An 11,421-nucleotide genomic window follows, 5' to 3' on the forward strand; every position below is an offset into this window, starting at 1 on the left:
AGCTATACTATCGATTAGTTGTGATTCGAGTTAGGATGGTGTGAATACTCTTACTTTTATTGGATATAGGCAGACGCAGGGGAAGCGGGAGTTGAGGATTGGCGCGTGAACTGTGGAGCATGCGCGCTCGTGGTTGTACTTTACTTTCGCTTTCGCTGGGGTCGCTATACTTTGAAGCGACTGTACTGTTGTTGCTTGGTCGTATGTGTGTGTCCGAGATTCACGTACGCTGAGCCGGGCTGCGAGAGGTATCGCTGTTACACTGTTGCTCTGGTTATTGGCTTCCGTTTCCGGTACAATATCTCCTTTTAGTTGATTGTAGTTTTCTCGTTATCTGCAAGATATCGAAAAACAGCACTTAATATGTTCACAATTTTCTTTCAGGTTTAATATTTTATTTTTTTCTTTACTTTAATTATAAATGTCTTTTTAAATCTGATATTTATATTTTATTGTTAATAATTTAATTAGAATTTTCTTTTGTATTTTATTATTTAATATTCGAGTTTTTTTTTTTTTTTTTTTTTTTTTTTTTTTTACTGAGTCGCAAAATATTTATGATGCAGTTTTTATTTTTGTTATTACCTCTCAGAGTTTGTACAGGTACTTTGAGGTAGTTATTGGATAATATCAGATTTTATTTATTGTTAATATGTTTTTTTAAAATGAAATATGTGAAGTTAAGGTTTTTACTGTGGTAATTAAATATTACTCCAGTCTTGTTTCTCGACTCTCCTTTTTCAAGGGATTATTTTTAGTCGGTCATCGTTATATTTGTTCAAATAGCCGCTGGGCGGGTAGTTGAATAAATATAAAAAGAGATACTAGATTATACACCCTGGATCGATACAGGTGTTCCTGAGAGTTATCCCAGCTCACGAATTTAAATATATGTTTAATTCGTACTTACGATTATAGCAGCAAAAACCAGGTCACAAAAGTTTATAAATGTTGTCAGTTGGTTGAAATACTATTGCTCAGGAGAGCTTGTAGCGATTATAGAAAATGAGTAAAATTATGAGAGACAGGTACTTCTGAATACGATATGTACTGTATGGAGTCAGGTCAGATTATGAGGTGGTGGTAGCGACGCGCTTGATCTGTGATCGTGACGTCACGTCAGGTGAGAAGCGGGGGGTTAATGTATAGTCTGTCAATTATAATTTTCTAGTGATTTAATATACTAAATTATGTTAAATGGTTCTCAACTACTTTTTGGAGTAATTCGCAGAATTTACTTTTTATTAAATTTTAATTCAACATTTATTTTATTTTATTTATTGTAAACTTTAGTGAGCGTTGCGTCAAGTATGTAAATTCGTGGTTTTTCAGAGATTGATTTTTTTAATTAGTTATCTAGTCTCTGACACCAGATAACTTATGATTTGATTTTAAATAATCAAAGATGATTTATATTTTTTTATAGATCATTATATGATCTGGACAGTTCTAATGACTGTACTGGAACCAGAGTTCCGTTTTACCAGGTCTGATGGCCAGAAGGGCTTATACAATTATTTAAACAGATTTTAAATTAATATTATTTTATGTTTGATGCCAGAAGGGCTTACATTTACAGATTCCTGGTAACTGTGCGCATGCTATGATCACGTGCACGGGTTCTTGATATTTTCCGACGAATCGGTTTCAATGCTCCATTATTTATTTAAATAAATGATAATTAATTTAATAGCATTTTATTTATGTGGTGAAGCCACAAGGTTAAAAATAGTTTTATTAGCCACCTTGAAGAGGTTTTATAGTTCAGCTATATAAACAATATTTATTTATACAATGTTTAAATGACATAGCAATTTTCAGGATTATAGTCTGAAGCGGAGAAGCCGTAAACAGACAAGGTCAAACCATTTGATTAATTAATATCTTATGGGTAATCAAAGTTATTTATAGAATTATTAAATGACTATGGAAAATAGAATTATTACCAGAGTGGTACAATTCGGTAATTATTGAGTGTCGAGTTTTTCAGGTTTCTGAAAATAATATTTCGCGCGTGATACCGCGAGTCGGATCACGTGAGATATTGGAATGCGACGCTGAGAGTTCCAGGAACTATTTTTTAAAGCGTCTCATTTTTGAAATTTCTTTTAGATGATGTCATACATTCTTTCGTAGAATTTTGAGATTATTCATAATTTTATCATAATTTAATTATTGCTCAGAAGGAGCTGATTGTAAGATTTAATTTATTTAATAAATTATAAAGATTTTAATTTCTTTTGTTTTCAGGTAATTTTAATTAGAGGATTTTCATATTTTAATTAAATGATTTTAATTTTATTATCAAATGATTTTAATGTTATACTTAAATGGAAAATTGCTATTGATGATGAATTTATCAAATAAATTATATTATTTTAAACAGAGTATAATAGTGAATTTAAGTAATTAATAATTTTTTACGATGCAAGTGATGCTTGCATAAAGAAGTAGTTTATACAGGTAATTTATAGAGTAATAAATTATGTTTAACACTGGTTGGCCAGGTGATTTTACTGATTTTAAGGGTTTTAAGTTTTGCGGTTGAAATGAAGCTAATGAATTTACGTTTTAGACTTTAATAGTTTTTCCTGTAGTTTTAACAATGATATATATGATTTTATGTAGGATTTTAAATATAATCTTTTGGCGTGGCTATGAGTTAGTCGTAAGTTAAATTGAATGAAGTTATTTTCAGGTATTTAATAGTTTTAATAAACAAAGGTAATTACAGGTATGAAAGTGAAGGTAATTAAATTGTAATCTAATAGTTATTGTAGTTTTTTAGCCAACGTGGCCCCACATTGGGTATCACTGAAATGTGAGTTGAATTGAAGCCAATGTGGGAGTAATGATTTTAATTTGGTAAATGATTCTAGATTTTAAATTTTAATAAGGGTGATTGAAATTTTGTAGTCTAATAGGCCATGTGGGCCCCACGTCGGGCGCCACTGAAACGAAGTTGAGGTCCACCCCTCTAATAGGGATGAATCAACCGTCCGTTACCCATTTAAATTAAATGGGCCCGTGTCCCTTTTAGCTAGTGAGCTAATAATTCGGTAACAGATCCTGGTGTTACCCGGTTCGTAAGGACCAGACGACCGGTTGGCTATGAATTTATATATGCAAAAGGCATATAAAGGATCGGGAGTCATGGGGCCTTTATAGGGTATTAATATACCAGAAAGAGAGATAGACTACAGGTAGTTGCAAATGAGCCAAACTAGTGAGAAGCATAAGAAATTATAGAAGTATAATAATAGTGTTATTATACTTACCTGTGAGGTGTTGATTCACTGGTGTTGATGATTGAGAGCAATAAATAATTAAGACAATTGTGAGCTCTGTATCACAATTGTCTGGTGTAGCTACAAGCAGTTATTGTAGATAAGGATCGCGGCAGGTACGCGCTTCTGTAAGCAGGTATTACAGGGTAAATCGCGGCAGGTACGCGCTTCCACAAGCAGGTATTGTGGGATGAGATCGTGGCAGGTACACGCTTCTACGAGCAGGTATCGTAGGAAAGGAGTGCAGCAGGTATGCACCTCTACAAGCAGGTATTGTAGGCAAATGTCGCGGCAGGTACGCGCTTCCACAAGCAGGTATTGCGGGAAAAGGACGTGGCAGGTACACGCTTCTACGAGCAGGTATCGTAGGAAAAGGATGTAGCAGGTATACATCTTACGGGGTTGCCGTCTTCTACAGGAAAGGTATGTAGGCTAGGAAGTGTAGCAGGTATACACGAGAATAATCATTTAAGTTAATGATTATTTGAGTAATTAGAGAACATACTTAAATATTACTGAATACTTAGTCGTAGACAGGTAAGTTAAAGTAAAAAGAAAAGGTTAAAAGAATAAACTTATTTATTATAAAGACATAGTAGTAGTAAAGTTGAGAAATTAGGTAAAGCTGAGTAATTAACGGCGCGCAGGCCTTCTTATAGATTCACGTCGATGCTCATGCGTCGACGTGATGCGCATCCCTTCCATTTAAAATTCAAATGGAGAGGGATTATTAAATAATAATAATAATTCAATACAGTTCAGCGGGTAAACCAGGTAAACATGGTAACTACCCTAGGTAACGGCCTATTATCATGGTGCGATAATGAGGGTTTTCATAAACCTCGTTACAATATATAAAGGATTAAACACACAAAAATAATCTTATACATCTTATATATCCTATATAATCATATATAGTTATAAGACATTTTTTTTTAAAAAAATTTATAAGCGTTATCGCAAGCTTTTCGAAAGAGGGGACATATGTTTAGGAAAGCAACAGAGTTTTGCAACCCTCTTACTTTCCGGGGGATTGTTATGTCCAAATAATTTTTTTTTTTTATTTTTATAATTATTTAAAATAATTATTTCTGAGCTCCTCTTTGAAAAGCGCGCGAAAACGCAGCGTCAGCTTTTTCACCTTTTTATGCGGCAAAGAATAGTGGAAAGACACCTGCAATAAGTTTAACGAATAAATAATAAACTGTCGTCACTTTCCACCAATGACAATGATTATAAATTCCCCATCAAATCACCAACCAAAGTTTATAAAAAGCCTGAGCACCCATAGCTCAGGGCTAGTCAGTTCATAAAACTAACGGTCCGCGAATATTCGAACGTCGAAATTTCGTGTACTCTTATTGCAGGAATCCGCCCTAGGCGTTGAAAAGTTAATAAGAGGATTTATAATAATTTTTAACTTAAACCCTATTGCAGGAATCCGCTTCTGCGTTGAAAAGTCAATAGGGCACTTCTTAAATAATCCAGGCTAATTCTTATTGCAGGAATCCGCATCTGCGTCGAAAATTCAATAAGAAATAGTCAAAGATTGCTAAATTCTATTAACCTTACTGCAGGAATCCGCCCTAGGCGTCGAAAAGTCAGTAAGGGATTTAAATTTTTATATTACAAATCCTCAAATATTGATCTAAAATTCGATCTGACGCAACTGTAGTAATCGTTCGTCTAGTACAATATTTGTCGGATTATAAAAACCATCCGGTACGATCGAACCAGTGACGCAAATCACGTGAATTTGCGATTCCATCTCGTGCCGAGTTAATTTGCGCATAAAACCACTTTTCGGGTGTGAAAAAGGACGCATTAAAAATAAATTGAAATCTTATAAAAATATCTGTTAAGGATAAATAATCCTATAATATAAATTAAATATAAAGTTGTGAAAACTTAGAGGGAACAAGTGACGTTCAGTAAAAACGTTGTAATTTGAAATAGTTAATAAAAGATCAAGTTCATCACTTCAACCTTGCGGTTTCATTCGAAAGTAGTACATAAGATATCATCCTATCAACCCAGCCGCACCCATTCTACCAACCCTCAGGAAGGTCGAGTGAGCTGTTTAGTCCTGGAGGGATAATAGCTGCCGCACTAGAAGAATTGACATCGAAAGGTAGGTGAAAGAGCTATTTTTCTATCATCATAAAATACTTTTGGCTTAAACAAGAGCACCAGTCTCTTCGAAGACGTTTGGGTTCTTAATTTTCGAAAAGATCCACTATAAATAATAAATTATAGGAAGATAATTTCTTCCTCGTATTCTTTATTGTTGTCCGCACCCTCCAACCCGCTTGTCCAAAAATTACTATCGCTACCAAAGGGAGAAATCCCGGATAAATAATTGAAAATTAAGCGGCGGACATAACAACGTATATCGTCATACGAGCGAACATGAAGATTTTTAAGCAGACACTATCAATGATTTACATAAAGAAGAATTTATTAGTTTTAAGTGGTATTGTTCAGTGATTATAATGTTATTCAATAGAAAAAGCCGATATACACTTATCCAAAAAATTAAAGGAACAAAAAAATTTTATAAATTTTTTAGTGATTTTTGGAAAGCTGTATTTTCGTGAAAAATGATCGTATCAAAAAAACAAAAAAAGTAAATTGATGCTTGAAATCTCTAGTTTAAAGATCTTTCAGCAAAATATTTTTTCGAGCCACGGTTTTTGCGAAATCATAAGAAAAAGGTCAGGACAAAATTTTTCTAAATTTTTTTGTTTTGTTTTTAAGGTCTACGGGGCCGGGAAAAATTTTCTCAAAAAAACAAATTCATGGCTCGTTCAGGAAATTTATTTAGCTACAATTTGCTTCTTTTTGTTTCTCTGTACGACAACTTGCTGCTGAGTTATCAGCCTTCAAATGAAAAAGGATCCTTTTGTCTTTGATTATTGATATCTCAGCAAATAATGGTCACACAGTCATTTGAAGGGCAGTTTAAGAAACTTGAATAAATTCCCTACAAGCTCCATTTTCGATTTTTTCAAAAAAAAATTGACTTTTTTATTTTGATAACGATTAGACAATTTAAGGAACAAAACTTGTTCCTTTAATTGTTTTCCAAAACTTTAAGCAATCGGACCAGACAAACGGTTTAATGGATCAATCTGAAAATTTCCAGGGTTTTTGAGGGTACATTAAGCTGTAAAATTACCTGGCAACATTATTGTTTTCATCAATATTTGCAGAGTAGCGATGAGTCGACTAAAAAACCAGAAAATGGCCATTTTTTAAGGGTTTTTCAAATGGATATCAAGGATAAAAAATTAATTTTTTTTTGAAAAAATCGAAAATGGAGCTTGTAGGAAATTTATTCAAGTTTTTAAACTGTCCTTTAAATTACTGTGCGACCATTATTTGCTGAGATATCAATAATCAAAGACAAAAGGATCCTTTTTCATTTAAAGGCTGATAACTCAGCAGCAAATTGTCGTACAGAGAAACAAAAAAAAGCAAATTGTAGCTAAATAAATTTTCTGAACGAGCCATGAATTCGTTTTTTCTAAAACATTTTTTCCGGCCCCGTAGACCTTAAAAACAAAACCAATAAATTTAAAAAAATTTTGTCCTGACCTTTTTCTTATGATTCCGCAAAAACCGTGGCTCGAAAAAATATTTTGCTGAGAGATCTTCAAACTAGAAATTCCAAGCTTCAATTTGCTTTTGTTGTTTTTTCAATACGATTATTTTTTACGAAAATACAGCCTTTCAAAAATCACTAAAAAATTTATAAAATTTTTTTGTTCCTTCAATTTTTTGGATAAGTGTAGATTTTACATTTATTATTCCGTCGACGATTTCTCTTGAACGGATTATCTGATTGGGACGTTCTTGGCAGCAATCGAATGCTTTTATTGAGTTCCAAATGTCACGATCGGAGTGAGTGAAGGCGACGGGCGAAAGGGTTATTTTAATTTATTATTTAATATCGGAATACCGAATTATCTCGTTCTATAACTCAACCAAGGAGTTCGATTGAACCGTCACGTGGCTAGTGTGAGAACATATGAGTGATTGGGCACCGATTATTAAATTATAAGTTATAATATGAAATTATTTTTATTCTGTCATCCAACCAAGGAATTCGGCTCACGTGGCTGATATAAGAAGGTTATAATTTCGTATCGTTTATAACTTATTTGTCTATTTGTACCGAGCGGATGTACTATAGACTGTCCCGTTCAATGACCTGCGTGGCGTTAGGGTAGGTCCGGGATTTCTGAGCGAGAGGGATGTTGGGTCGGTGAATATGGGCCCTCGAGAAGACCGCGTTCTTTCTCTGTCTTACTCAAATTTACTATGACTCAAATTACAAGCACTTGAATGCCGGAGAAAAAGGATAGTAAATGAAAAGACGAATGTATATAAAAAAAAACATGTGTAGTATATTGTTAAGTTAAATTTTACATAAAAATATTATAATTTTAGACTTACCCAGAAGGGTTGATATACCTGCACACACACTCACTCCAAATTCACCAATTTGAATTTGTGCACACAGGAATTTACAATGTTTATGACAGTTTTATTGAGATTCACAGGTTGAATCTATTCAAACGAACGCACTGCACGCTGAACCGAAAGGCCGGCTTTGCCTTCGAGTGAATTTGCTATGATTGTTAGGGTTTTATTAGCGAAATCAACTATTCCTGAACAAGGACTCCGATTTGGACGTCACGTGAAAGGGTTTAATTAATTTTAATGTGAACTCAAATGATTTTATTTTAGGTATCCAACCTAGGAGTCCAGATGCCTAAGCGTAGGACCTCACGAGGAAAGGTTTTAAAAATAAAATTTAAGTCGCGTAATTTATAATTTTTAGTAAAAGAATCGAGTTGCGATTATCGATCTAGGAGTCCGGTTGTGGAGCGTCACGAGAGCGAATTTTGAAGTCGACTCAGTGAGTCTTACTCGCGGATGGATCCGACAAAGGTTTTAATTAAAAAGTAAAGACCTTTTATGTTAAATTTTAATATTCAAGTCCGTTTATCGATCTAGGAGTCCGGTTGCCTAGGCTGTGGACCGTCACGAGAACGAATTTTGGAGTCTTGCTCGCGGATAGATCCGACAAGGGTTTTAGTTGCGGCGGTAATGACTGACTTTGATTATTTTTCATGGGTTTATATAGCAAGGGTTTAATAGAAAAGTGGGGCTGAATGATGTCACATCTCTAAGACAAAAGTGGGTTAAAAAAAAGGGGAAGAAAAATAAAATAGAGAAGTTTTGATTTTTGACAGCTGGGAGTAAAATATGAGGTTCAAGGGGTCACGGAATTTGATAGCGACCGGATGCAGATAGAAAAATAACTCCGTGGTGGACCGTGGGACACCTTAAAACAATGTCTTTTTGACAAATATATGATGACATTTATTACCAATATTTTAGATGTCCTCAAAGAAAATAATTTTAAAAACAAAAATCAAGAGGGAAAAATTTCCATATAGTGAAAAGGGAAAAGGGAGGTTTCGCGGGGTACCGTGAGACTTGTTCTCCATATCAAATATATGATGACTTTTACGATCAATATATTACGTACTCTAGAAAAATATAATTATTTTAAAAACAAAAATCGAGAGGAAAAATTTGGGTGATAAAAAAAAGTACCGAAAAGATCCATGGGGTACCGTGGGACTTGTTGGTCATAGTCATAAAAATTTAAATCGAACTAGATCAAGGAATTATCTTGATGAATTTATGTGACATTTACGATGACATTTACGGTGATCTAAGGGACTCGCGGCAGACATCTGGAAAACATTGGGTCGGCGGACTCATAGCAAAGGGCCGGCCATAGCGGTGCAGCTGTGCATAGAGAAACACATAGTTTCTTATTTTGTTACTATTAGTCTTTTATCTTTCTTACTCTTTTAACTTGACCATTCGTTTTCACATACCCTTACAGTGGGAATTCATAGCAAACCCAAAATGAGCTAGATGAACACATATGTATACAAAACAGTATACGTGTGAATACATGTATCTGTTCGTACATAATAATATATTATTATGTTGGGTGTGCTTTGAATTACCCAGGCTGATTTTAATTAAATAAATAAGAAAAAGAAAATTCTTAAATCTAAGTATGGTGGAGTGGTGATTCAGGTGTACCGATTGTTACACAAAGCTAATTAGATTTTGGAATTGATTGATTAGTTAATTTCCGTCATATTCACGAAAAACGGAAAAAAACGATTTTTTTTTTCATTCTTTCGTCGACGATATCTTTCGAACGGATTATCCGATTGAGACGTTTCTGGCGGCGATCGAAAGCTTTCATCGAGTTCAAGAGCTGATTAGATTTTTGAATTAATCGATTCGACAGTTTTCGAAATATAAGAGAAGATCGAAAAAAAAAATTTTGACTAAACGCTCTAAGATTTTCTGAAAATCAAAAATCAGAAGGAATCTTTCAAATGCCGCAAGAACGATCTAAATCGGTTCATTCATTAAAAAGGTATGAGAGGTTTACACTCACACACACACACACACACACACACACACACACACACACACACACACACACACACACACACACACACACACACACACACACACACACACACACACATACAGACATTGCTCTGGAAATGTCTGAAAAGCCTCCTCGCACCTTCAAATGTAGACATATGATGAAAACCCGATTTTTGAAAATCGCGGGGAAACTAATAACTTCCCGAATTTTTTGAAAATCGTCGATTTTCTCAGAGGGAAGTTAAAAAAAGGCCATTCGGCAGCCGAAATGGAAGTATATTTCTCATTATTTGAGATTTTTCACATTTCAAATAAAAGTTGATAATGAAATAAAATTTTTTTTGACATTTTCTCAAATATTTTCAAGATGATAAAACAAAAAAAATAAAAAAATTATAAGTAGGATGCCAAAAATTGAAGCTAACTCAATGAGCTTCAGGATAATTTTTAATGACAATGCACTATATGTTTTGATTTGAGGTTATTTAAAGATGCCAATGCATATATTAAAACTATCGGACCAATAGTATTTCGGATCCTATTCGAAAATTATGATAGATTATGGTTTTATTCCTCGAAAATTCTACCATAAAGACAAAGACAATAATTTGCTTTCAATAAAATCCACTAATAAAATAATCTAAAATTAAAATTTGATTGTGATATATCTGTCGATAAAACCAAATTGTGTATACCTACTGAATTGAGATGTTTTGATTTTATAAGTGTCACACTGAAATAATATGAATTTAAGTAGCTCCATGAATTTACTAAGAAGTAGGAGAACTATTGCAATAGCAAAATTTCATTACATGAATGGTAAAATAAGTAATTTTATTGCTCTAGGCACTTATGTAGGCATGAAAATTAAAGCTTATTTGGAGAGCTTTCAGATGAATTTTATAGAAAGTCGATAAGTTATCACATTCAAAAGATATTGAAAAAAATAAGTAAAAATATGAATTTTGGACATTTTGAAAATTTTGGAATGCTATAACTTCTAAACTAATCGACCGATTAAGCTCATTTTTAAACTCGTTCAGGGTAGTCACCAGCAGAATACGTATACCAAGTTTCACTATAGTCAAAGTGACAAACTGCATAAAATTAGTTATTATAACATTTTGTAAATGTTCAAAACCATTTATCTATTAGAATAAATAGTTAAATCGATGAGCTGTATAGTGAAAATGGTAGGCAATCAAACAAGCTTTAACTTAGAACAAACAAAAAAAACTATCTCTTTCCGTTGGAAAGTTACATACAGTTAAATAAGTTAACAAAATTTTTTTTGAAATTTTACAAAATTTCAATTAACCATAACTTCTAAATCTATTGGCTGAATTGGCTAATCTTCGAACTGATCCAAGGTAATCATCCATAGAATAAGTATACTAAGTTTCATTAAGATCGGTGTGGAATTGCGGACGCTATCGTTGAATCGCTATTCGTAGTAGAAATTATTTAATTTATCTATTCATTGACTAATTAACTAGTTAATTAATTAGTTTGGAGCAAGTACAGTTTATATTCGCAATAAGGTCTCCTGACATATCATAAACTCTGAAAAAAATAGTAACAGAATTAAAAGAAAATTTTCTGCACATTAGATCATCAATTTTTTCTTTAATTGAATTTT

Source organism: Microplitis mediator, chromosome 3, assembly GCF_029852145.1.
Source record: "Microplitis mediator isolate UGA2020A chromosome 3, iyMicMedi2.1, whole genome shotgun sequence".
Taxonomy (NCBI): Eukaryota; Metazoa; Arthropoda; class Insecta; order Hymenoptera; family Braconidae; genus Microplitis; species Microplitis mediator.